This window comes from Empidonax traillii, unplaced genomic scaffold, assembly GCF_003031625.1.
Source record: "Empidonax traillii isolate 1590-97213 ecotype Southwest subspecies unplaced genomic scaffold, ASM303162v1 scaffold313:size1145282, whole genome shotgun sequence".
NCBI classification, from domain to species: domain Eukaryota; kingdom Metazoa; phylum Chordata; class Aves; order Passeriformes; family Tyrannidae; genus Empidonax; species Empidonax traillii.
The window spans coordinates 675,640-698,228 of record NW_020955506.1 but is presented as its reverse complement, the minus strand read 5'-3'; positions in this window follow the sequence as shown (position 1 = coordinate 698,228).

The window sequence follows — 22,589 nt, the reverse complement described above, 5'->3', positions numbered from 1 at the left end:
GATGATGATTCAGTGGTGGATGTTTATACTCAGCAATGTCTGCTGTGATTCTCTGGTGCAATAGGTTTAGAGATTGTGTTTGGTTTGAAAAGCCAGCCATCTCAGAAGCACTAAATTCAGTAAATTTATGAACCTTTCCCTTTGTTTCAGTATGCATAAGTTTACAATGTGCAGTCCCATTTTGAATTTCCACCTTCAATGAACCTGAAACTTAAATTGTGATACAGAAAAAAACTGCCTCTGCTAATGATGCACAACAGAGTCCAGCTTATATCTGGTGTAATAGTTCCTTAAGTGCCCTATGATTTCACATTTTGGTTATTATACAGGGTTCTGGGTCAAACTACAAGTCTGTCTGGGCTGAATATTAATCAAGCTGACCTCAATTTTAAATGCATTATGACTTACGGCTGCTATTAAAACTGTTTAGGAGTACCTTTACATAAATAAACTGATCAGCTAAAGGTAGAGACATAGACCAGCTTCTCTAATCAAATCTAATAAAATTACATTTTTCTTCTCTGTAACATGCTTTTTCTCATCTGTGATAAAAGGATGGCAGCTATCTATATATAGTCTATATCTACCATAAGATTTCTTTACTCAGAACTCACACTTCTATTTCCACAAGCAAAGAAATCATTTTAGTTGTGAGTCTAATGAAATAATAATCACTGGGACAACAGGTATAATTGCTGCCAGCTATTACTATGCTACCCCATTGGAGTGTATGATTGTATTTTGATTGTTCTTTTTCCTGCTTGGCAGATGGCAAATTGTCTTAATTACCCATTCACACTCTGACACCTCTTTAACCTCAACCAGTTGCCTTCTTGAAGACCATCAAGCAGAAGAGATGTTCATCCAGCTAAGCATGATTACAAACTCTGTCTTTCTATTCATACAGCAGTTTACCACTCAAAGCAATACTTATCCTATTACTATAGTAAGAGGAATAGCTGCCTATATTAATATAGGCAATCCTCTGAGAATGTGTCGTACTTCATACCATGCTGACAACAAAACTAAAATCAACTCTGCAAGTCTACACTGCTTTGCTCCATCTAACACACTGTGAAATATTTCTGTTCTCTGAAGAAAATATAAGCTTTCCTCTTACCATCTCTTCCTCAGACACAGCATTAACTAGCAGTTCCTAAAAGGGAAATGCCATGTTTCGCTACTCAAATGAGTTTTGTGTTTTCTACGTGTTTCCCAATGTAGAGCATCTTTTCATAAACCACCACCTAAACTCTCTGTTTTTCACTCACTTTTTATTTAAGGTGTAATACAAGACAAAGGTCATAGAATCATAGAATCACAAAACGGGTTGGGTTAGAAAGACCTTAAATATAGTTTAGGACCAATCCCCTGCCATGGGCAGGGACACCTTCCACTAGACAGGTGGCTCAAAGCCCCTTCCAGCCTGGCTTTGAACATTTCCAGAGATGGAGTATCCAGAGCTTCTCTGGGCAGCCTGTTCCAGTGACTCACCATACTCAATGAGATGCCAATTTAGTTGACACCAAACCATTACTTTTTATGTCCTCTGAGGCTTACAATCTTGTTATGACACACATGTAAATTCAGCATAGAAAAAAAATTAGCTAAATGGCACTGATCTACATTTTCACAAGTACGGGGACTTTTCTACCAGGAGAGAAGACAGTATAGCTTGCACACAAAATATCAACAACAACAAAAAAAAAACAACAACTACAGGCAACAGCCCCTACATGGAATTGAGAGGTTAGTTGTTCAAGGCACTGCGATACTCTTTGACACAAATGTATTTTTAACTTTAAGACTAGTATTGATTAAAAATTATCCAGTGAAACTTTTTCATAGATGTTTTCTGGGATACAGCATTGTTTTTTCCAGTTAAGAGTTCTTAAAAATCAGAGGCCTATCTGGTCACTTCCAGGATAGGAGGAAAAAAATTCTGAAATATCACAGATGTTGTGAAACAGCATAATTATCTTTTAGACAGACCTATTTAAAATAGTACCTCTTTTATCTTCATGTATCCAGGAAAGCTCATAGCAATGTTATATGGAAATTCAGAACACAAAAAAATATAATAATTACATATGAATTATAGAAATCCTCTACAATGTAAAAATACTTGAATATTAAATTCTTTTGAAATTATCATAAAATAATTTTATTTTAAATTATTTAAAAAATAAATTTTAAATTATTTAAAATTATTTTAAATATAATAAATAATTATATTTTTATATATAATTTTAAAAAAATAAAATTTCTTGTCTCAAAAAAAATGTAGTAATCACTTTTAACAAGACCAAAGGCCAGTCATTATATATGAGAAATGGAAGAGTGGCTTAAAAGGTATTTAAATGTTTGATTACATTATTACTGTTATAAGATTTTTTTTTCCTGTTATCTGTTATCCTGTTATCTGGAGTGGTAAACCTCCTGCCACTATATTTTTCTAGTCTTGCTTTTGAGGACTTGGCTTTTTGGCTATGCCAAGCCTAGCTTACTGTAAAAAATCAAACGGAGCAAGAAATTCTTTGCCTGTTCCTTGGAAATGTTTACAGTTTCAGGAATGTCTACATTTCATATGGAAATATATGAAAGGTGTTTCAAAGACAAACTGACATGAAAACATGTGACTTACTTTGTTAAGACTAGAGTATTTGGGATTACTGCACTTGCTCCAGATGAGAGAAGAGAGTTTACGTTGATCCCTGTCCAGTTCATGTCAATGTCATATCGCTAGAACCTGACATCAACCTCAGCGCCATTACATGACATGATAAGTGTCCGGGTGAATATAGGTGGAGAAGACTTAGACCTTTTTTTCCTCAGCTGTAGAGAACAGAGAACTTTTTCAAGGGCATCACACCACTTTCCAGCTCCTGATGTTGCATTCCCTCATCTGTTACCAAGACGCAACTGGATGATGTTGAAAAATTTAACAAAGTAGGTCATATGTTTTTATGTCAAACTCTCTCTCAAAAATTTTCTCCATGAAACACAACACTTTAGAAAACCCTTTTCTCAGTCATGCTGTGAATTTTCCCATGGTGAATTAAATGTAGTGCAACATGAGCTACATTGTCTGCTCAGATTAAAGATAAAAAGAAAACCAAAACAACTCCCCCAGAAACAATGTCCTAGTTTCAGCTGGGAGAGGGTTAGAGTTCATTTTCTTCTTGGTAGCTGGTACAGTGCAGTGCCTAGGATTAAGTATGACCATAATTTTGATAATGCACTGATATTTTGGTTGTTGTTAAGTAGCGTTTACACTAAGTCAAGGACTTTTCATTGTCTCATGGTCAATCAGGGAGCAGTTGCACAAGAAGCAGGAGAGGAGCATGGCCAGGACAGCTGACCTGAACTTGACCAAAGGGATGTTTCACACTGTAAAACATCGTGTTCAGTCCATAAACTGGGGGGAGCTGGCCAGAAGGGCATGATGGCTTCTTGAGGATGGGTTGGGCATCTGTCGTTGGCTGGAAATTTTATTGTGCATCACTTTTTTTTTAATTAAGGTTTATTTTTCTCTATTATTAGTAGTATTATTATTTTTTACCTTGTTTGCATTATTAAACTGTTCTCTCGATCCACAAGGTTTGGGATATTTTTACTTTTTTTTTTTCTAGTTCTTCACCTCATCACACCAGGGTGAACAGTGGGAGTGGGTTCATAGCATTTAGTTGCCAGCTGGGATTAAACTACAACACACAGAAGAGGGTAAGAATCGTGTAAACTAAAATTGCTGAGTGTATGAATGTATACTTTTTCTTTCCAGTTACTTGGTTGTTGCTGTTAATTAGATGGATTTAGGCATCCCATCTAATCTGCAGAATATATTTCCAAGTTCATGTATTGATCTGCTACTAAATTATATATAAATCTTTCCTTGCACAAATAGAGAACAAGACTCACAAATCCTCTAAAATAATATGAACCTTTAAAAATTGTATTATTTTTCGGTGATGAGATTCACATTCTGTGAATTTCACATTTAATGTATTTCAGGATTCAAGAACAGTATTGCCAAAATGATTTCTTCAATTACATTTAATTAGCCCTTCTGTCTGCTGAGTAAATTACCCACTAGCCCCAACAAATATTCTCCAAAGTAGGACACCATCAGTCACCATACATGCTCTCTTCTTGACACAGCAATAGGGAAAAGTACTGTGTAGAAACTCCTGAGAGACATATCCCATTTTACTGCCCAGGTACAGCTCAGATATCTCCTCTGAAAAACTCCACTCAACTATCAGTTTCTAAAATTTGTCATTAAAGTTAGTGTGTTTCTTCTTGGATTTCCCATGCTGACTTATATTTACAGTTAGGAGTGAAACATGATTACAGTGAAATAAAAAATGCATAGAAAACATGACTGAAAGTAACTCCCGAAGTGCTACATTAAACCTTTAACAATGGCAAAGGAGAAGTAGCTAAGCTACAAACAAACAAAAAAAACCACAAAAACCCCAACCAATCAATCAACCAACCAACCAACCAACCAATCAACCAACCAACCAACCAACCAACCAGCAACAACAGCAATAATAATAATAAAAAAAGGACAAAACCAGAAATAGCAACAACAACAACAAAAGGCAAGAAACTTTTTTCTGACAGACTTTCTCTATCACCAGTATTTTGGGCAGGTTTCTGTATAGTTCTATTCATTGTTGTTTGACACTGATATATAAAGTCTGTGATGTTCTCCACATGTCTCCTCCTGGTGTTTCTTCAAAACTGTGCTCCCAGGCCAATACTCTCCTGAACAAAGAAATTGTCTTTCCACCACCTCTTTCAGTGATGCATCAATAAGAGATGGAGAGAGAAATAAGAGACTTAAGACAAAACAGAAAAATAAAATAGCATGATCTAAACATCACTCCCTGTCATTTTCCAGTTGAAACAAAGAAAGTTACAACAGCTTTGAATGCTTCTGCCATTTTTTATGTTCATCAAAAACTCCTAAAAAGTAACAAAATAGATATGCTCTAACTGGATAATTAAGTGAAAATGAGTCACAATATTTAATTTTCAACAGAAAAAAATGATTTTTACATTTTCTTTCTCCAGTGTATGTTTTTGTATTTCATTACTGTCAGATTATCCTCTAAACACAGGTAATATTAACATTTAGTCTGATTTTCCAGACAATCTCAGCTGCCTATAATGAAGTCTGCATATAATTCAAATCATGTTTTCCTCATCTGATCTCAGCTATGATTTGGCCTTTTTAATTTGATATTGTTTATTTAAGGAGAACAACACAAACAAAATTTTATGTTCCTCTTCATCTTCTTCCTCTCTATCACTTCTCTTCAGCATATAATATCAAGCAGCATCCCATAAAGACTACAAAAGCTAGTTTAAGCCCCACAGCACAGAAATGACCTCTAAACTCTACTACTTCTACACAGATTTTAATGATCTGAAAATGAAAAAGAAATAGGAAGAAAAATTCAAGCATGACAATTGAAATACTTTCTCAGTGAAGTTCACGGACGGTGATGCAGTCCAAGATTAAAAAAAAAAAAAAATCATGCTAATCAAAGTAAAAAAAAAAACTATCATGGTATATAAATTCCTCCTTTCTCTTTGGTAGTTAAAAAATAGCAAAGCAGATGTGTTATACCAGTCTACAGTATCCAGGCTGCTTCTACTCAGTCACAGCCCCTTGCTTCAAGGCTTTTTCCCATCTGCATTTCATAAGAGATCTAGAAAAGCAGAGCAGTCTCACAGTCTGCAAATACTGCATTCCATGAGAAAAAAGAAAAATGTATAGCTCATTCACACAGGGCTCTGCCTGCAGCCTCCAGCCCCTTCACAGTGCCAGGTTTCCTCTTTCACCTCCTATCTGAGCACAGTGGGAGCTATCACTTGCTCTGCCACAAGGAGCAGTCTGGGCAAGAGGAACCTACCTTTCAGGGAAGCATTTTCATAAAGCACTAAGCAGTGCCTTATAACTCTTTCTTTTTATTCAATTTAACTTAAAAGCCAGCTGCCAGCTCAGTGGTTTGGAAGGTGGTTTTGTTTTATTGTGTCAAGCATGTTTCTAGGTTTCCCCATATATAGACTACATATAAATATTTGAGACATGGTGGCTGGAACTCTGCCCAAATCATTGTAAAAGTAGTTACACCAGTTACTATCAAAGTACTAGCATACTAACATTGTGGCATATCCTCTTTTTATGATGATCTGAAACCTGAGCTCCTTATTAAGATAAGTGCTACTAGCTCTCATTTGGATTAAGATTTAAGAATGCACAATTCACAAATAGATGAGAAACTCAGATTGGGGGGACAGTGTAGCTCCAGTGTCAGGTGAGTGGGTAGAGCAGCTTTCTCCTGGAGGTCACCGAAGCATCATACACAGCTCTGTGTAGCTGAGAGCTGTCACTGCCACAACAGCTGTGGGATGGTGTGTGTGGGATGATGCTCTCAGACTAGTTCCTAGCAAAGAGATACACCTATCATTTAAAACAAAGCTCTCGCAATGTCACTAACTGGGTCCCTTCTCAGCAGTTTTAGCAGCAAGGCTGCAGAACTCAGAGCTGCTAAGATTAAACAGTTATCTAATACCTAGTAGTGCTCAATCCAGATCAGGGAATCATAGAATCATAGAATCCAGAGGGCTGGAAAGGATCTCTGAGATCATCAATCAATAAAGTAAAAGGTTCAGTGAAAGGTAACTCACAGTGGTGCTGTCCATGCTGTCCACCTTCTCAGGATAACTGAGGTCCTCATTTTCTAAGGCTGTCACTCTGACATCTTCCACCAGCAGTAACATTCACTCTTTGCATTTCATCTTGTTAAGAGGAGAGAAGGAGCAGAAAGGATGAAGAGAAAAAGAAACCTTGCTGAGTAAAATGAAGCACTTAACTATAGTCATCTTATTTACATCTGAAAACTGATTGAAAGTCAAATTCTCAGTGACTTAACAAAAAAACAAAAACAAACACAAAAACAACAACAACAAAAAAAATACCCCAAAACCAAACCAAAACAAAACAAAAAGTAAGTTTCTGATTCCTGAGTTCCTGAATGCAAGAAGAAGGAATAGCAGTGAGACTTTACTTTCACATTAAAATACTTGCTCATTTTTCCAAAGCCGGATTGGATACAGTCTCAAGATGAGTTATATGAGACACAGAATAGTCATGCCTATTCTTTTTATTACCTAAAATTATGTAATTAAAACTAAAAGACTCTTCTCTGAATGAAGTAATTTCTTTCCCAGTAGTGATATTTCTTCATGTTACTGAGATGGTAAAAGAGAGTTATAATTAATCCACTGTCCCTTTATCAAGACCAATAAACAGAGAGAATAAAATGTAATCTGATTGTGCCATTATCTCAAATGAATATTTTATCATCTGTTAGCAACTAAATCATAAATTATTTTTCAACATCTTTTTAATAAGATGATCAGGGTATGCTAGGAAGTGCTGTAAAACCCAATTTGAATAATCAGTCTGTTTTCTGTGAAAAAATCAGGCCTTTTTGCACCTCTTTGGAGATGCACAAAAATTATGAGATCTCCAAGAACTAAAAATAAGGTGATTTTCTCATGAACAAGCTCAAAAGTTCTTAAACGGACTTAAATCTAGCTGGAATTTCATCTTCAGATGATATCAGAAAAATTCATTCCACCAATTAAAGATTTGGCCCATATTAAGATTAATCTGTAATTCAATATTCATCTCAGTGGTCAGTATTTTTAATGAACTTCACATGAGTAAACACAAATTTGGAGGTAACCAACTTGCATTAATGTGAAGTTCTAGTCAAGCACGAAAGATACCAGTCCTTCTTAGTGCTAGAACAACAGATTATATTCATTTGGCATTCAATTGCTGGTTCATTTTCTCCACTAGACATTAAGTGTAGAGGTGCATATTTTTTTATTACAGTAAAAATATACTGAAGCATACTGAAGCATACTGAATTAACAGCAAAATAATAACACACTATTAATACAATCAATATCATCACAGGAAACTACACAACTGATGCATCTCATTTTCAAGCCTTTCCAGGATTTTTCAATTAGTTTTCTATTTTTAAGAGGCAAAGGACTTTAAAAATTATTCCTAAACTCATCTCTCTTGGAAGAAATTTACATCTGCTTAATCATGCTGTAAGTGGTACTATAAATATGAGATGAATTTCAGGGACATACAGAAATATAATATGTCCACTTGCAAAAAAGTGTATATTCAAAGTATTATAAAATCTTATCCATATCCAGGATAAACCAGCATAGTTTGGTTCACTTTCTCTAGACCAGTTCAATTCCACCATAAGTAGATAAATGCTGTTCTGTCCGTTCACATGACTAATTACTGACACATATCTGAGCACTTTTGAATGGTGGACCAGTGTGCACTCCCTCTGATAAGACTATTACAAGTGCTGGGCTTGGAAATCGCATTTACAAATGCTGACACTATGCATCTCTAGTGTAAGGAGCAATGTCACCTTAGGCCTAATTGGCTTTTGCAAATGATTAAGCTCCAAAATAACAAAAATATTTGAAAATTTTAACAACCATGTTTTATAAGTATGCTTTCAAACACTGTAAGCATTTCTTTTATGAACAGATGAGGTTAATAATTTTTAGGTCTTGCACAGTATTTATGTGTGAACCACTCTACAAGAATTAAATAATCAACCTTACCACCTCTCAGGTGGTAAGTGTAAAGTGTCAGAACTGAAGCTTGGTGACCACAACCTTCCCCAGAACCAATAGTAAACAATGTTACCTAAATGCAGCATCTCATTCCAAATAAATGTAGAAATTAAAAAGCAAACAAAAAACCCCAGCTCTGTCAAAAAACATCTAAAAGAAACTCCTAAACTTCTAATACCTCTTTGTGACATCTAGCTTTAGTCCTTTCTGAGTGGTATAATTTTGGGGAATCACCAACTAAATGCAACTGATTCTTTTTGCACAGTATTCATATTACTACACAGAAGATGACTATGGAAAGTGAGACTATTTAAAAACAAACAAACAAACAAAACAAACCCACAGCTTTTTCTAATTGGAAAATTATTGGCTACTATTCCCTATTCCATTGTCAGAGAGATAAATAAAGGCAGAGAGAAAAAATTTAAGTTAATAGAAAGTTGGTGACTAGTACCAACACGCAGCTGATGCTTCAAAAAATTGCTAAGTTTCACTTTCTCCTCAGGACCACTCAACATCCTATTATACTCTCATCACTTTTGAGCACCTTGCTAAGAATTTTGCTTAATAGCACTGAAGCATTAGATTTAATAAACAGATATTTTACCCATATTTTTTAAAACAGCCCTTCAATTGTAAAATGGGTTTCTACTTGACTTTGTATTTGCCTTGAAATTTTTCTATGTCTGCTGCAATACAGAATTTTAGCTGATTCATGACATCATCACATGAAAATAAATCAACCACAAGAATACTCAAAGTTTTCTTGAACTGTACTTTTTCTTCATCTTTTGTAGAGCAGGATACCACCTAGGTGTTACTTAAAATATCATGGTTTTATTTTCTCTCTGTGTATTTGCATACATAGTTAATTTTCAACAGCTTAAATATTGGAATGCTGAGAAATCACTCAATATGATCTTTGTATCAAATGATGCAATCTAGTCCAATGATTCATAACATTTCTTGACATTATACAACAGTGTAGAACTTTGTTATTATAACAAATACATATGTATATGACCTCAGATAATCAGAGGTGACAAGTCCACATAAATGTGATGATCTCAAGTGAGCCAATTATTTAATGAGTAAGCATTTAGTTACCATTGGAAAGGAGGACTCTTTAGGAGAGATAGAATCACCTTCTATGACTGTGTTCATCTATGTGCCTTTATATTTACCTTTTCCATTTAATTTCTGTAATACATACTTAACAGGAAACAAATACCTACTAAGCAAAAATATGAAGCAAAGCCATTACTGTTACAAGAATCTCTATTGTCCACCTTGTTACTATCACTCTGTGTGTGATCATAATTATAATTTTACAAGAACCCTAGAAGGGATATTTGGTAAATGACTGCTGTAACAGGCTTTTTCTACCTGTCATAATTTCATTGCTCCCTTTTAAAAACCTCAAATAAAACAAAAAATAAATACAATAGAGACGATAACGTACTAATTAGTTCATTTTCAACACTATTAATTTTTTCACAAGTCATTCAGAGACTGTAGTAATAAACTTGCTGTAGAACCAACTTAGGACAGGAAGAAACAAGCTGCCAAATGTACAATACACATCATTTACATTTAATCCACAGCCACAATCTCACTTTCATTTCTTCATTGACACTTCAGGGTGCCAGCATAGAGTAAAACTATGAGATATTAAGAGAAATTCATTACTATGTGGCATTTGGACGAGAAATAATTCACTTTTCTATTAAGAACTTCACACATTCAGGAACACTACAAGGTTATATAAAGGCAGATTCCAAACACTGATAAATTATGTGTGTTTCTCAGAACAAGCTGCTTGAGGACAGAGTAGGAAAATTCCCATATAGAATACAAATGCTTTGTGAATCAGCACCTCTGAGGATATTTTAAAGAAATATCAGTGACATGCTTGTTTGTTCTGTTATAAAATCTTGTACCAAGGTGAAGATATACATACCTCTTTAAAATTCTTCACAATAAGTCTTTTCTATCCCTTCCCTAAGTCCCCCTATAAATAATTGATTTCAACTACATCTTAAGAACATATCTTTGAAAGGGCACAAGATAAAAGCTGTGTGGTTTCATCACAACTAATTGCCGACCTGATACTTTTCTGCTGAATATATGCAAATCGTTTCACTACAAACATGTTTGGTTTGTAGTCAAAATATAACATTGCCATATATAACTAATATAACTAATATTGTTACATATAACTAATGAGTCGGAGAACATTAACACTGCGATGACAACGAGCTTCTAACATGTCTGAATCATTGTTTTAAGAAGTCTGTCTTCTGCAGAGTTAAATGATTGAGAGATCCTAAGGTGAGGATAAAAAGAAGGACCAAAGGATACATAATTTAATTTAGAAGCACTAACAGATTAATACCCTACACAAAAAACCCTCACAGATTCCCTGATTAAATGCTGATTTCAGCTGGTTCAACACTAATAGGATCTGCACTCTGTTGGTTAAGAATGAATTTTCTCAAACGTGGATCATCAAAACAGAAGACCATAATGTCTTCTTTAAAAGCTTTTTATGATCCATTTATGCAACTTTAGAGCAATTACAGACAAGTTGTGCCAGCATGGCTACTCTCTACGCACAGTGTATTCTAATGCCAAAAAACAATGGAGTTCGCTAGATGGAAATAAACACCATGTGTTTAACAGCATCGTGCTTCCACAGCTAAATCTCATTTTCCTCTCTCTCATTAATACTATGTGTGAATTCTAAGAACTGAATGCAAATAAAAGGAGAAAAGAAAATGAAATAATAACACATCTCCAGTACAATATAATTTCAATTTATCACCCCTTCCCTCCTCTTCAAGAATTATAAGACCCTCAAAAACAGAAGTCCAAAACTGAAATTTGAAAAGCATTTTTTCAAACAGCTCTTATTAACCAGAATACATGCTCTGATGAGCATGATTTCCATGATTATTGAGATAAAAGAGCCATCATTGGTCTTTTTTCATTTCTAAATTTGACCAGCATTCAAGAGTCACACCCAATAGCTGCTTGACTGTGTACAGAAGTGGGTTTTTGTGCCCCTAGAGAGTGCACCTGAAGCACACCAAAGCCAGAAGCTGTGTGCTCTTTTCAATATTTTGGTTGAATGAAAAGAAAAGGCTTTGGTTCATCCCAGTTCATACAGAAAAAGACCAAGGAGTCACCAGTTGTGATACATCAAGTGGATGGATGGATGGATGGATGGATGGATAGTAAATAGGTACTATAATAGCTCTTTGCTCTGGCAAAGAGCAGAATGAGTTTCAGAATTTGCATCAAGAGAAATTTTAAATGGAGTTTAAATGCACAGTTTTCTAGCATTAATGGCAGTTAAGCACCAGAAAAAAAGAAATCTCCTTAAATGGATGTAAGTCCACTTAGGTCATACAAATCTAAGTTATGTTTTTTCTCTGGAGAGAAAAGAGATTTATTTATACCATGAGATTTGATGCTCCTAAGTGAGCCTTGGCTTTTATTTTACACACCCATATAATCCCTGCAGAGAGGGAGGTGCTCTGAATCTCTTTCTGTGGATGCTTGTCTTCTTTAATTGACTGAGAGATGAGAGGTGGATCGGAGAGAGGACAATCTTTCGTTACATTTAGTTGCAAAGACATGAATATTTCTCCTTGTCCTCCACCTCGCATGCTGTTGGATGTTTTGTTCAAGCCAACTTATTAACAGATCTGGAAAAAATTACTTAAGAAGGTGTAATTTAAAAGGGAAAAGCGATTGTGGAGAGCAGGCAAATGCCATGTGTGTTTGTTGAAAGTAGTAAAGCCTGTGGACAGACCAGTAGGGACCTGAACAAAACAGCTTTGTTATGTACACTACTGGTGTATAACCCGAGCTGTGGAGTAAGAGCCAACTGTCTTTTCTCAACAGCATGAGAGAGCCTTGCAATCGAGGCTGTTCTAATTTTTAATTGTTGCCTGTACTGCCAGCCAACTTTGTGTTCTTGCACAGAAAAATATTTGTGTTTACTTTCATGGTCACACCTGGAGTTAAAGGTGATTATGCACACTCAGCCTAGTCCCTGCTTGCTGTCTCTGACAGCAGGCTCCTATATATAATGTTCAAGATGTGCTTCCAGAGGGGTCATCAGGACCCTGATCCTCAGTGATCCAAAGAGGGTCCATGGATCCTCAAGGGACGAAATGCCTAAGACGTGTAGACTGGTTTGATGGTTCTCTTGTTCTGCCTCAGGGTCACCCTGAGCAGATTGTGTTACTTCCCTGGTGAAAACATTAGATAAGCAGTCAGATATACTAAGGAGGAAAAACCAGCCATGTTTAAGTAAAGACCGTCAGAACTGCTGTTTGCTGTGTCAGACCAGCACTAGAGTGGTGGTTGAGGGCACATTTTTCTGAGGGTAGGTGGGTTATGTAGAGGGGAGAGCATATTAGCAGATGTCAGCATTTCTCTGCCATAGGTATTTTGACCAGGGAGCAGAAAACTACTGCTTACTGCACCATTCTGACAGCCTAACTAACCTTCAGAACAGTTTCTGATGTGGAATCAGAGGATTGGTCAGACTATCACCCAGATCAGGGAATAATTTTCAGCAGAAACCAAGACTCATTTTTTGCCAAAGAACAATTCAATTCTTCTTTCTTAATGAGGCCCAGCCACTCACAAACCTGTGATGGATAGCTGTGCTGCCAGAGGGGCTGTGCTGGGGTTGTGCTGCTGCTCAGAAAGATGTAAATGATTGCAGGGGAAAAAAATCCCTTCCCCCCCCACCCCAAGCAGTTTGCTTTCTTGTTTAGTAAATGCTAAACTAGTCAGGCTGTGCAGTGCCACAATTTAATCACAGAGAAAACTTCATAGGTGCCCTGTCCCAGCAACAACTACCATGCAAGAGGAAAGTACATCTATTTTCCTCAGCAGAGAAAAAAAAAAAAAAAAGAAAAGAAAGAAAAGAAAATTTTTTTCTTTGCCCAGACCTTAAAACACAATTTAAATACATAAGGGACAAATTAGTCTATCAGAGGTGCTCTGATGAAAGAGAAGAGTAGAATGCACAAGAAAAAACTGCTTTTAACTTGAGATACTCAACTGTTAAGAGGATGGAAAAACCTGAAGCATGAATGAATGAATGGGAGGCTAGGATAAATAGAAAAGCTTGCTCCTCCTAATCATAGTAATGGATAAACTATTCCAGAGGACCTTTAACAAATACCATTAAAAAACTATTCGAAATTTTTATCTCAAAACCTCCTTACTGAATACTCAGTATCTCAGTATCTATTCATAGAAAACATTTCCCAGGAAATGTTGAAAGACCAATTGTTTTCCTTTTCCTAGTTGAAAGCAGACATTTATTATGAGAAATACCAGTAAATTTTTTTATCTTGAAGGGTCTTGTATTGTTTGTTTGTTTTCTATTGTTATAGATTTAAAACTTAGCTGCAGGGACACAATATAGGCCACCCCAGAAAATACTGGAATTATGTCAAAGAATTTACCTTAAAATATTAGAACCTGAAAATTCTAGAAAAAAGAAAGCAAATATATATATATATATATATTTTATATCAAGAAGTATGCAGAATTTTTTATTAATGTCTCATTTTTGTTCAAGTCCTGTCTTACAAAATCTATTTAAATTTATTTATGTTTCAGTTTTCTTTAGGAGCCTGCACCTGTTTTAGCAAAGTGTTTAAAGCAATTAGTGGAATGAGTGTTATAGCAGAAGTAGTTTTCTCTCAGTATGCTGGGAATCTGATCAGTCAAGTGCAATGTTTTTATTAGACTACATAAAATATTAAAATACATGCTGAACAGCCAGTTTGTGTGCACATGCACCACAACATTCTCTTATCTTCCTTGAAAATACTTAACTCTCTTGGACCACTGCAGGATTGTGAAAATACAGAACTTTTTCACAAGCTAAAGGGCACAGAGTTATTAGTCTTAGTTCATGATTCTCTGCATAGGCTAGAAATGCAATTCTGTTCTCATTTTCATTACAATATTACATACATTTTTCAGAAAAATCATTTCTATTTCCAGGCTTCTATTTTCAGATCTGCTGACATGGAAAACAGGGATTTGAGGCTAGATAATCTCTCTTTTCCAATTCTATAAATCCCATTACTGAAACTTCTTTGAAGAAATGAACTCTTCACTGATCTGAGCTTAAACTGAGAAGAATAAGTGACAGGACAAACATCACTACCCTGTGCATTAAAACAGCAGTACCTGCAGATAGTTCTCAAAACCCACAAGATGAGCTGCATTTTTGGATCTATCAACTAAATCTGCTGACCTCAAACTAACAACAAAGACAAGGTACATTTTGTCATACAATTATTGTTTCAAAGAATTCTTATAATAAATTATAAGCCCTAGCAACATTCTCACATTAAAACATCACTGACATAGGGGAATCTGGACTAATAACCGCAATATTTTGGTCGCTTGAGTTTAGTTTTAATACCCTATGGAACATCGCATTTTCCAATTCATTAAAAAATAATAGTCTTCTGTCCTGACTTGTCATAGTTTCCCCTACAAGCTTAAAAATGTTGCTCATAAAAAGAACATTGTTTTCTTTAATATGTAATTGCAACATGACACCTCAAATTAAATTATCATAGTGTTTGGGGTTTTGGTTTGGGCTAGAGCACTTTAATACAATGAGATTTGGTAAATGTTTTCAGGAACAACTTTCAGGAGCAAAGACAAGACTAAAACATAGTATGAGAATAGAGAAAAAGAAAATTCAAGATGTAGCTACAATAACTCAGTCAGTGATTATAATGATAGAGTTATAAATGAATTCTTGTGCTGTGTTGTGGCCACAAGACCACTGGTCTGATATGTGAAACCAATATTCAGAATCACATTTTGCTCAACTTAGTTGACGTTCACAAATACTTTCAATGTAGCAGATTTTGCCAGACCTCCCAGACCAGACAGACAACTTAGCTACATTTTTCCCCAAATGAAAACCACAGTTTTTAGGAGAACTTACCGTTTACCATGCAATTCTATTTATTTTTCAAAGTACAGAAAAAAACCCTCAAAATCTGTTATTCAACGGAATTATTTCTGGCAACTGATACATAGCACCTCCCTAGGTTCCACTTAAGTATATCCACTTAAGAACAGCTAAAGCTCACTAAATAACATCACGTTGAGTATTAGTGCTTTATCAGAGCTGGGAAAGAGGAGGGAAACCAGAGATGCTCAGAGATGTCCAATAGTTGGTGGGGAATTGCTCAATTTTTGTAAGGTCATCCACATCTTCACCATCAACAGCACCAGATTATTACAAAACATTTTATAAAAGAGCTTTACACAAAAAGAAGTCAGTGTAAGCTCCCGCAAACAGGTCTAAATGCACTAAATGCAAAGTATTAGCCATACAGTCTTGGGTGAAAAAAAAAATCAGTATCTCAAAGTCTTAGCAACAATGAGTTTAGAGCAAAGACACCTCGATATTCCTATGAACTCTGGGAAGTTCTCCAGAGTTTCCAACAGAGTTTCCAGCAGAGTACAAGACTTATTTACTCAAAACACTTTTGACTACTATTACCAGGTTTGGGGTTTTTTATATGTATTAATAATTATTTATTCTGTAACAAGTAAATGAGAGTAAATATGAATCTGTAAATAAATAAAAACAAAAAATAAAAGAATACTTCAGATATTATGCAAAGCAATTAATTTTAGCTATTCCAAATAATGTCATAATTTCTTATTTAGTTAACTGGCACATATGGAATTTTCTGAGCTGAAGATTTTTCAGATAGGAATGAGTATTTCCAGTATATAACTTATAGCCTTGTTTGAGCTTCAGATTACAGTTTGATTGCCAAGTGAAAAAATCCCATAGTCAATACATATTGCTGTGGTTATGTCTTGGATTCATCTGGAGTCACTGTACCAGCTAAAAGGAAGAAAATTGACTCTTTCCCAGTTAAAATCAGGACACATTCTTAAATAGGTTTGAAGATTAGAGAATTTTAAAAATTGAGTGATAGTGGGGAAATTTAAAACATAAACAGTTAAGAAAAAGAATAGGTAAGATATAATTGCTAAAGTCAGTTACAGAAATCCTTTAAGTGGCCAAGATCAGCACGTTGTTCATCAATGCAGTTATTTATCTCTTGGTCAGCTTCCAAATCTATTCCAAAAAAAAAAAATCAACACAAATAACAAATAGTTATTTCATGTGACAGGTTTTATATGAGTGGCCATATATGCCTAGACAAGACTTGACTTCTGCATATTTATTTTCTCTAGATGAAATTGTTGTTCCACACTCTCACTGCAGAGATGTTTGGTTAATTTTACTTCCAGAAAAACAAAGTCCTCACTTCGATAAATACCCAGATTATAGTGGTGTCAATAACCTGCACTTTTCCTGTATTTTTCAATTAAAAGTGAAGAGGTCTCTACAACGACTGAAAGAAATTTGTGGTCATCTTATTTATGTACTTTATTTCTAAGAAAACCCAGGCAGCATTCTCATTAATTCATGACTTTCTCAGTGTAAGTTTACTCTGGGTTGATTTTTTTTTTTTTTTCAGTAATTCACACTAGGATTGACTAAAAAGAGAAAACTATCAGCATTTTATTGTACTAGGCAAAGAGGTTTCTTGGACAAACCAGTGCACCTTGCATTATGAGTCTTCTAGACTGCTGACTACTCTACATGGTCATTTGTTGGTATAAACTATATAACCAAAGTCTTCTCAAACATAATCTAAGTTTCATTGTATTCCAGACACCAAATACCCCAAATAAACAATTTTGCAAGTATTTGTTTTCATATTTGGTTTCATTTTTCCCCAATTCTAATGGAATTGCTCTAAAGGAAAGTGATTTAAAGACAGATAAAATTCCAGATTTCCTCAAGGCCATCAAAAATTACTTAGTAACTCCCATAAAATAGATCAAGATGGCAAAAATGTATGATTATGAATTCTATTTACAATAAAATTTGCATTCAGGAGGATTAATCAAACTATTTTACTTGTCAGTATTCATTATCTCCACCAGAAAATGAAACCTATGAGATGTTGTCCATAAATACAAAGTGATATCCACAAATTTGTATTTCTTCATCTTTGTCAAACACTTCTAACTTCCCAAATCCTGTATATTTAACTCTGTTCAGATATATGTAGGGCATTATGAAATGTTCAAACAACTCATTATGAAATCTGTTTTATCATGTCCTCTATAATCATGAGAGCTTCCTCAGAAGTGTAAAACTTATTTGCTTAACCTTAAAAGATGTCATATTCAGACTGGAGTCTGTCAGACATACAGTCTGAAGAGGTAAGAACCCCTGCGTACAGTCTACATATACCAACTCATGAATACCTACTCAAGACACTTCTTTCCTTCCTTAATCTTTCAGATACTACAGCATTTACAGCCAAGGTACCATGAGGTGAAAGTAGGAAACAGAAATTCTGTTAAGGGTGAAAAAAGAAAGTTATTCTGGTTTTAGCCTTTCACCCCCCATAGTAGTTTGTACGCAGAACACATAAATACAGTAAAATATACTAAAAAGATCATGAAATCCCAAGTGAGTTGTCAAACTCCTAGAAAACAGATGTATTTATATGGTTGAATTATTATGGAAGCTCCGCATTTCTGAAAATGCTATATGTTTAGGGAATACACCACAAACCATTACTAAACATTTGGATTGTATAGATCACAAAGCTTTATTTGCTTAAGATGAGGCAAGGGCTGCACAAAACTGAAATCAAATATACAAATGAAAAGATAAATAATTTATCAACTAGAGTTGCTTGTGGAAAATATTTAACCAAGTCTGTATTGTGTTGAAACAAATTCACATGAAACATTAAATCCAACAAAATCAAAATATAGCATTTTCTTTCAAAACTAAATATCATTCTTAGAGATGCAATAAAACATTTAATCTTTGTCCCTTCAAGAGGGAAAAGAACTTCTCTTAGTTTTCATAAATTAAGAAAAAAATCTTTTTCTTGAAAATATTTAGATTTCAACAGTTCATATTAACACAGAACAGAGTGTGAGAGTTGTGTAGTTACACAAATGGAAGTCTGTAGGTGTTCTTTGCTTTTGCTTTTTTATTACAAAAGAAAACAAGAAGTATGGAAATACATTAAACCCCTTGAATTTTGGATATCATCAAAACATTTCATGCATTAACACAGAACTCTGTGTTTACACACATAACGCTTTTCTATAGTGTTGAGGTCTCCAAAATTTTGATATAACAGGTTTTTTGTGTTTTCACAGTTCTTGATAAAAGAACTAGATAAAAGATAAAAACCTTATCTTCAATATAAGTCCTGCAATAATTAGTAACCCACATACATAATGTACAACTAACTTTCTACATTACAGCCATCAGCGCTTTTCTGGCAAATCGTCATTTATCTGTATTTATGTAATGCCTTTGACACAGTCCTCAACGGCATCCTTCTCTCTATGTTGGAGATGTATGGATTTGATGGGTGGACTGTTTGGTGGATGAGGAATTGTTTGCATGGTCTCATCTGGGGGTAGTGGTCAGTGGTCAATGGGTTAATCTCCTGATGGATGGCAATGAAAAGAGATGTCCTTCAGGGGTCCATACTGGGACCAGTGCTGCTTAAAATCTTTACCAATGTCACTAACAGTGACTGATTAAATCTCCATCAAGTTTGCAAACACCTGAGTGGTGCAGTTGATACACCTAAAGGAATGGAATGTTATTTGGAGAGACCTTGATAAGCTCAGGAATTGGGCCTCTGGGAACCTCACGAGGTTCAGTAAGGCCAAGTGCAAGGCCCTGCAATTCCTGCTACCAATACAGGTTGGGAAAGCAGCCCTGGGAAGAACTTGGGGGTACTAATGGATGAGAGGCTGGACATGAGTCAGAAATGGGCACTTGCAGCCCAGAAAGCCAGTTGTGTCCTGGCTGCATCAGAAGCAGCGTGGCCAGTGGGTCAAGGGAGATGAGTCTGCCCCTCTGCTCCTGTGAGATCCCTCCTATAGTGTTGCATTCAGCTCTGGAGTTCACAACACAGAGAGGACATGGACCTACTGGAAAAAGTTCAGAGGAAGTCCACAGTAACAATCAGGGGAATGAAACACCTCTCCTATGAGGCTTTCCTGAGAGAGGTGGGGGTTGTTCAAACTGGAGAAGAGAAAGTTCCAGGGAGCTTGTGGTCTTTCACTACTTGGAGGGGACCTATAGGAAAGATGGAGACAAACTTTTTAGCAGGGTCTGTTGCAACTAAAGGAATAATGGTTTAAACTGAAAGAGGGTCAATTTAGATTACATATAAGGAAGAATTTATTTACCATAAAGGTGGTAAAACACTGGAGCAGGGTGCCCAGAGAGGTGGCTGATATTTCATTTCTGGAAACATTCAAGGTCGAGTTGGATTGGGCTCTGAGCAACCTGATCTAGAGGAAGGTATCCCTGCCCATTGCAGGGGGGTTGGACTAGATGACCTTCAGAGGTCCCTTCTAACCCAAGCTATTCTATGATTACAAATACCAACAAGCTAAACAAGTAATCTTCAAACCACTTGCAAGCCCTATCTTGTTTGGGTAGTCCCAGGGACTGGGCAACTCAGCCTTCTCTTTCCTCTTTCCTTCTTGAAGCAGAACTCCTGTCTTGGATGCATTGTGACATTCTTTACACAGGCATCAGTCACCACCTGCTCTCACACATGGTCTCTTCTATACTAAAAAGGAGGGGAGTGTTTGTATGTAACATGCTTGTGAGCTTACATGAACCCTTGAACATAGACAATTTATTTGGCATTTCTATGCCTACGAATTTTCAGCATGTAAAAAGTTCTGGGATAGTTGTTACGGCACTGTGACTATGAATGGTGCAATCAGCATTCCTCTGCTCTCAAACTTAAAAATATGAGATAAATAAACCCACATATACTTACATAACCTTTATAGACTCATATTAAAAAAGCAGTTGTCAGAGGAGCAATAACTACTGGAAATAGGTCAAGCTATTCAAAGGACTGATATCATAAGAAATCAGCAAAATTTTGCTTTTTTGCTGCCTGTGCTCAAAACTAAGAGTATTTGTTTTCCAGCCTAAAAATCCTACTTAAAATCTACAAAATAATTCAAATGCTAGAAAATACATTTGCTTAAAGAAACAAAAGAAAAAAATGTCAGAAGTAGTCAAATTCACTTGAACTGTGAAATATGCCAGTATTAAAGTTTGAAGGCATTTGTCTTTAAACTGTAGTTTTCTTCCAAATAACATGTAGCCTAACCTGCCAAAATTAAAGGTTTGTCATATGTTAGTTCACTTGCTGTAATACTAGAAAAGGTCAGAAAGCAAACTGAAAAAAGAGTCTGGACAGCTTCAACCTCAAGGCTTTACTTTATTCCAAGAGACAGGGTTATCAGTCATATTATTTCCTATAAAAATAACTAATAAAAAGAAAAAATCATAAGACTCAACATTCAAGGATATGACAAGAGGCTACTATTCTGATTTTGTAAGCAGTTTTGAATCATCTGAAGCAAAATATCATTCACCTTACTTGAACATTCAGATTCAGCCTCTAAAATAGCCTGCAACATTTTAACTCATGGTGAATTTCTGAATTACTTTAACACACAGAGGTAAGATGGAGAAAAAAACCATGCAAACCCTCAAAAATGGCTTTTATAAAACTCCAAACAGATAAAAATCCTGAGAGCCGACTTGAAGTAAGTTACCGGCTGTAATCTATTCACATGTGATTTGTTAGATTAAGCCAATCACTGTTTTATCTGTACTTGGGATAATTCCATAAAGTTACACAGATATTTTCCACAGTAATGATGAAAGAATAACATCTATGATTGGAATTTTGCAAGTTGTCTTTATAAAAGAATGAGCAAATTGTATTTCTTGTACCACTATTAGTGCCAGCAGTGAAAATTTGAAAGAATATTTTCATTATTAAAAACCTGGAAAGGAATAAACTTAAAAAAAAAAATGTATTCCAGGAGAAGATTGCAATTAGGGCATTTACTATTATAAAGCATCGTGATAAATTTCATGTACAGTCAAACTAAATTATTTCACATATCCTCAGAAAATAAAGAACACTCCTCCATGGAGGAAACTGTACACAGCATGTCATCGACAGAGTTGAGAAAGAACTAGCATAATACACCTTAGAATCTACATAAACAGGAAAAATTATAGAAAAAATAAAAATGGGTGGACACACATAAAACATTACTAAGTATTAGCCTTCCCCCAACACACATCCTTCTTTTTGCTCACCAGAAAAGAACCTGCAAAAACTGTTTAATTGAAACTTTGATAATTTTGATGAATAAGAGCATTTTTACTCTAAAATGACCATAACACAATTTTACCATTCTCATAAAAGACATGGAAGCCCTAGAAAGGCACAGCTTAATGCTTTCCAGTAATGTTATTTTTTCAGGGAAAAAACCCTCTGTTACTCCTATACTCTTCACAAACTTATTATGAAAAATAAAGAAGTGCTTCAATATCCCCAAGGCAATGATTTTTCTGTGTATTCAAGTGTCCCATATTAACTCCCACTTTTCAAAAACTAATACTGACAGAAATAGCCCTCCAGATTTTGTGCTACAACATGTAAAATAAGCCAATCAAACAAACAAACAAAAGCCATATACTTCCCTAGTTTTCACCTCTTACTTGGGGATTGAAAAACAATCAGTTTACTGAAGTGTATAAGTTTTATGAAACACAATAATACTTCTGTTCTGCAAACTATTGTTAATGTAGACATTGAACATGAAGGTCACAAGAAGCATTCTGTTTACTTGAATTCTATTCTGGTGTTCTCTTCACAAGTCTATCTATACCATCTTTTCTCTTCATCCAATCCTGTATATACAAA